A 6,000-nucleotide genomic window follows, 5' to 3' on the forward strand; every position below is an offset into this window, starting at 1 on the left:
AAAAGAAGTAAAGTCTCCATTTTTTTTAAGTCTGCATAATATTCCATGGTATACATATACCAAAATTTATTAATCCATTCATGGGTCAATGGGCATTTGGGCTTCTTCCATGACTTGGCTATTATGAATTGAGCTGTAATAAACAATCTGGTGCAAATATCTTCGTTGTAAAGTGATCTTTGGTCTTTTGAGTATACACCTAGTAGAGAAATTGCAGGATTGAATGGCAGGCCTACTTTTAGATCCCTGAGTATTCTCTATACTTCTTTCCAAAAGGGACATATTAGCTTGCATTCCCACCAGCAGTGCAGAAGTGTTCCCTTTTCTCAGAATCCATGCCAACAGCTGTACTTTTGAGACTTTGTTATGTGGACTGCTCTTACTGGAGTTAGATGATAACTCAAAGTGGTTTTGATTTGCATTTCTCTGATGATTAAAGATGATGAGCATTTTTTTCATGTATCTGTAGGCCATGCACCTGTCTTCTTCAGAGAGGCTTCTGTTCATGTCTTTTGCCCACAATGAAATAAGATCACTTGTTCTTTTCATATTAATAAGTTTGAGTTCTCTGTGGATTCCAGTTATCAAACTTTTGTCAGAAACATAACCTGAAAATATCTTCTCCCATTCTGAGGACTGTCTGCTTGCTTTACTTACTGTGTTCTTGGCTGTGCAGAAGGTTTTTAGCTTGATCAGATCCCAGTAACGTATATTTGGTGTTGCTTCAATTGCCCAGAGGGTCCTCCTCATAAAATATTCACCCAGACCAATTTCTTCAAGTGTTTTCACTGCACTCTCTCCAAGAATCTTTATAGTTTCATGTCTTAAGTTTAAATCTTTTATCCAGTGAGATAATTGATTATTGATTTTATCAATTTTTGTTAATGGTGAAATGTGTGGGTCCAGTTTCAACCTCATACAAGTTGCCAGCCAATTCTCCCAGAACCATTTATTAAGTAGGGAATCTTTCCCCCAACTTGTGTTTTTGATAGGCTTATCAAAGATCAAATGACGATAAATGTCTGGGTTGATCTCTTGGTTCTCTGTTCTGTTCCATACATCTACCTCTCTAATTTTGCGTCAGTACCATGCTGTTTGATCACTATTGATTTATAGTATAGTCTGAAGTCTAGTAGCATGATTTCTCCTGATTTGCTTTTATTTCTGAGTACTGTCTTGGCTATTTGAGGTTTTTTCTGATTCCATATAAAATGAAGTACTATTTTTTCCAGATCTTTCAAGAATGACAGTGGTGCTTTAATAGGGATTGCATTAAATTTGTGTATATTGCTTTTCATAGTATGGACATTTTAACAATGTTGATTCTTCCCAGCCATGAGCAATGGTGTGTTTTTATATTTGTTAACATCTTCAGCTATTTCTTTTCTCAGAGTTTCATAGCTCTTTCCAAAACATAGAAAAAGAAGGGATACTTCCCAACACATTCTATGAAGCAAATATCACCCTGATCCCCAAACTAGGAAAAGACCCAACAAGGGAAGAAAATTATAGACCAATATCTTTAATGAATATACATGCAAAAATATTCAACAAGATCCTAGCAAACAGAATCCAGCAACACGTCAAACAAATTATACACCATGACCATGTTGGTTTTATCCCAGGGTCTCAAGGTTGGTTCAGTATATGTAAATCTATAAATATAATGCATCACATATACAAAATAAAAAATAAAAACCATATGATTCTCTCAATTGATGCAGAATGATTTTTTGATAATATACAGCATCCTTTCATTATCAGAACACTTAAGAAAATAGGTATAGAAGGAACATTTCTTAAGCTGATAGAGGCCATCTACAGCAAACCCACAGTCAATATCATATTGAATGGAGTAAAATTGAAAACATTTCCACTCAGATCAGGAACCAGGCAAGGTTGCCCATTGTCTCCACTGCTTTTACATTGTAACGGAAGTCTCAGCCATCACAATCAGGCAACAGAAGGCAATCAAGGGTATACAAATAGGGTCAGAGGAGATCAAACTCTCACTCTTTGCAGATGATATGATTTTATACCTGAAAAACCCCAGGGACTCAACTACAAAACTCTTAGAAGTGATCAAGGAATACAGCAGCATCTCTGAATACAAAATCAATACTCACAGATCAATAGCTTTTATACATACCAACAATAGTCAAGCTGATGAAACAGTCAAGGACTCTATTCCTTTTACAGTAGTGCCAAAGAAGATGAAATATTTGTTTTAGACTTTTTACCTCTGTTCTGGAGGCAAAGGCCATGAAAAAGATGTGACCTTTCCCAGCCCCAGGGTGCAGCAGCAGTGGTGGAAGCTTGTCTTTCCCCTTACATAACAAGTCACAAGACTTTGTACCTCCCCTGCTGAAAGTGTATGTTGTATTGTGACTTCCACTCCTGAACAGCACTACAAAGACTCCTCCAAAGAGGAGTTTCCACCTTTCTCCTACAGTAACAGGAAGGGACTTCCCAATGAGCAGATGTGAGCAGATCTGACTCCTATCCCTCTCCTAGGGTAAGGACCCTTCCCCAGGGGTCCTGGACTTCTTTCCCCATCTTCCCTCTCCCAGCCTGCACCGATGGGGATGTGGGGTGGACTCCTGTGGGGATGGGTAGCCGAAAGTGGGGTAGACCAAATAGCACTGAGGGGCATCATAACCTAAAGACATGATTGAACAACAGCTCCTGAAAGTGAGCTGGCAGAATCTATATAGGCTACCCGCTAAAATAAAAGCAAATCACAGGGTCTACAATATATCTTTTAACAAGATATCATAATACACAAAATGTTCATGATATACTCTCAAATTACTCACTTTTCAAATAGCCAAGAGAATCTCAATTGAAATGAACTGATGCTGATATTGAGATGATGCAGATGTTGTAATTACAGAATAATTAAAGATTTTGAAAGAGTTGTTATAAAATTATTCCAATAAGCAAGTATAAGCTCTCTTGAAAAAATAAAAACAGGAAATATTAGCAAAGATACACACTTTGCAATGAAGAAATAAATTGTACTTTTAGAACTGGAAAATATGACAATATAATAAAACACTCAAAGAACAGTTCAATGACAGAATGGTAATCACAGGAGAATCAGTGAAACTGAAGACAGATCAATAGAAAGTATCTATTCTGAATGATAGAAAGTAGATCAGAAATAACAAAAACGGAACTTCAGATACTTATGGTACAAAAACAAATGGTCCATCATTTGTGCCATCAATGTTCAAGAGTCTGAAAAAGGAATAAGAATATGGGGTTGAAAAAATATGTGAAGAAAGAATGGCTGAAAGTCTCCAAATTTGGGGAAAGTAAAACCCAGAGATTCAAGAACCCGTACAGGGGAATCCCAAAGAAATGGAATCAAGTCCTATCATAACTGGAATCCTGAGAAGTAAAAGTAATGAAAATTTTTTGAAAGCAGAGAAAAACATCACTACCTATGGAGAATAACAATTCAAATAACAGCAAATTTCTTATCAGAACCATGGAGACCAGAAAGAAGCAGCACACCATTTGAAAATATTGCGTGAAAGAAGTTGCCAACCTTGGGGTAGCGTCTGTGGCTCAAAAGAGTACAGTGCCAGCCCCATATGCCAGAGGTGGCGGGTTCAAACCCAGCCCCAGCCAAAAACTGCAAAAAAAGAAAAAAGAAGTTGCCAACCTTGAGTTTTACAACTAGTCAACTTCAGAAATGAAGGTGAGATCAAGACATTCTTAGCTGAATAAAAGCTAAGAGAATTTTTGGCAGCACACCTGCTCTACATGTTGAATGCCCAATGAAAATTCTTCAAACCAGGAAGGAAATTTAAAACTTGGAATGTCAGGATGAAGAAGGAGCAACAGAAAAAGTAAATAAATGGGTAAATACAATAGGTGAGTATTCTTCTCTTGAGTTTTCAAATTATGCATTTGTCATTTAACATCAAAATTACAATATTATCTAATATGCTTCTCAATGCATGTAGAGATAATACTTAAGACATTACACTAATAAAATGGGAAGAGAAAAACGACTTCACTTTTCATCAGGTATACATACTTCACTTGAAGTGGTAAAATACTGACATGAGTAGACTGCAATAATCTCCATAAGCACATTGTAATCCTTAGAGTAACCACTTGTAACACAATAGAAATGGGTATGTTCAAAAACACTACAGATGAATGAGGATGGAATCATTCTAAAAATGTTCAAGTAACCTACAGGTAGACTAGAAATGGGAAACAGGGCAATGAAAGGCAGAGAAAAAATGTTAAGCAAATAATAAAATGGCAGCCTGAAATCCTAATGTTATCAATAATTACATGAGATATAAATGATCGGCATTTACCATTTCAAAGACAGAGACAATCTGAAAAAAAAAGATCCCAACATATACTGTTTGCAAGAAACTCGTGTCAGATATATAATACAAGTAGGTTGAAAGTAAACAGATGGAGAAACTTATACTCCTCACATACTAATCAAAAGTGAGTTTGGTGCAGCTCTATTACATCAGAGTAAAGTTCAGGGATAAAGAGGAACACAACATGATCAAAGAATGAGTTCACCATGAAGTCCTGGCAGACCCTCCATGGGTCTGAACACAACAACAGAGCCTCTCAGTACATGAAGGAAAACCACCACAATTGAGTGAAGAGAGAGACCAACTCACTGTAGCTGTAGACTTCACCATGCCTCTCAGTAATTCACAGGATCAGTAGATAATCAGTAAGGATAGAGGACAACTAAAGAATACCATCACGTAAAGAAGCTAATTGATATTGATAAAAGGCTCCAACGTAAGTTGAAAGCTTTCAAACATGCATGATGACACATGTATCAAGATCGACTGTATCATGTGTCACTAAATCAACCTTAATAACTTTAAAAGAATAATTTCTTTGACAATAATAAAATCAAACTGGAAGTCATTGACAGAAGAATAACAAGAAAATCCTTAGAAACTAAACAAACATTTTTAAACAAGGGCACAGATTTAGGAACCTAGCTTTAAAATTCCGTGATTAATCCTGGCACTTAGTGTTACCATTAGGATATTATTCCCAGAGCAATAAGATCTGTCTATCTGTACTTGAGTACAGTATATAGGCACTTGTTTACACTCCCCTGGGGGAACAAATACCTCTTAACCCAGTCACTACAACCCATGTCAATATGGACCCCTCCCTGTTTCATTTAACCTTTATACCACCTGTCCCAGTGCTGACTCTCAGCAGAGATACCTGTGCTGATTGGCACCAACACCAGCTGAAGGTTCTTGAGGAAATATTTGTGTCTGAGAGGACTTTAAAGAATTCATAGTGGCCAGAGTTAGGGAGGGCTCACAGGAGATGATTATAAAGAGGCAGAAAGAGCCCAGGTCAAGAAAGGTCCCAGGTGTCTGGGTAAGAAAGGTGAGCACTGGGAGGCAGTGGGAGGCATTGAGACAAATCAAGTGTTCAGGTCAAGAAAGGTCCCAGGTGGCTGGTTACCCAGAATGTGAGCACTAGGAGGCGCTGGGACAATTTAAGCAGAGGAATAACATTTCTAAATTATGACTCTAGGGGAGAGCAGTGCAGGGAGGAGCCTGAAGGCAGGGGCTGTGTCAGTGTGGAGGGAGAGCGACCCAGGTGAGAAATGATGAGGACTCAGGCAGCGTTACACGGTTTTACGAATGGGCAATGAGCCTTCCTAGAGTTATAGCATTTTTGCGGATACCATGAAAGAGGTCAAGGCAATCAGAGCATAAATTAGACGTTCCAATAATGCTTAGCAGGTAACATGCAATGAACTGAGTTAAGGAACTTAACATGCCTGGTACTCTTAATAATATCCCACCCCTAGGAAGGGCAGGCAGAATCATACCAGTCTACAAGAGGAGAAACAGAAAACCCAAGTGGGGTTTGGTGGGTTTTCACTGCTTATAGGCATGAGCCACCCTGTCCCACCCCCACCTCGCTCCCGGGAGTCCCTTGATCTGCAGATCAGAGTTCGGGTCACGACGTGAC

The 6,000-nt window shown here is 38.3% G+C and overlaps 1 protein-coding gene across 1 annotated transcript in view; it reads right to left on the reverse strand.

The window, feature by feature from the left end:
- LOC100950736 (cytochrome P450 2J2-like) overlaps positions 1-6,000 on the reverse strand; it is a 38,777-nt gene that overhangs the window by 32,531 nt on the left and 246 nt on the right. The gene's annotated exons all lie outside the window — the stretch shown is intronic.

This window comes from Otolemur garnettii, unplaced genomic scaffold (assembly GCF_000181295.1).
Source record: "Otolemur garnettii isolate 467f Iridium unplaced genomic scaffold, OtoGar3 scaffold00066, whole genome shotgun sequence".
In the NCBI taxonomy this organism is placed as follows: domain Eukaryota; kingdom Metazoa; phylum Chordata; class Mammalia; order Primates; family Galagidae; genus Otolemur; species Otolemur garnettii.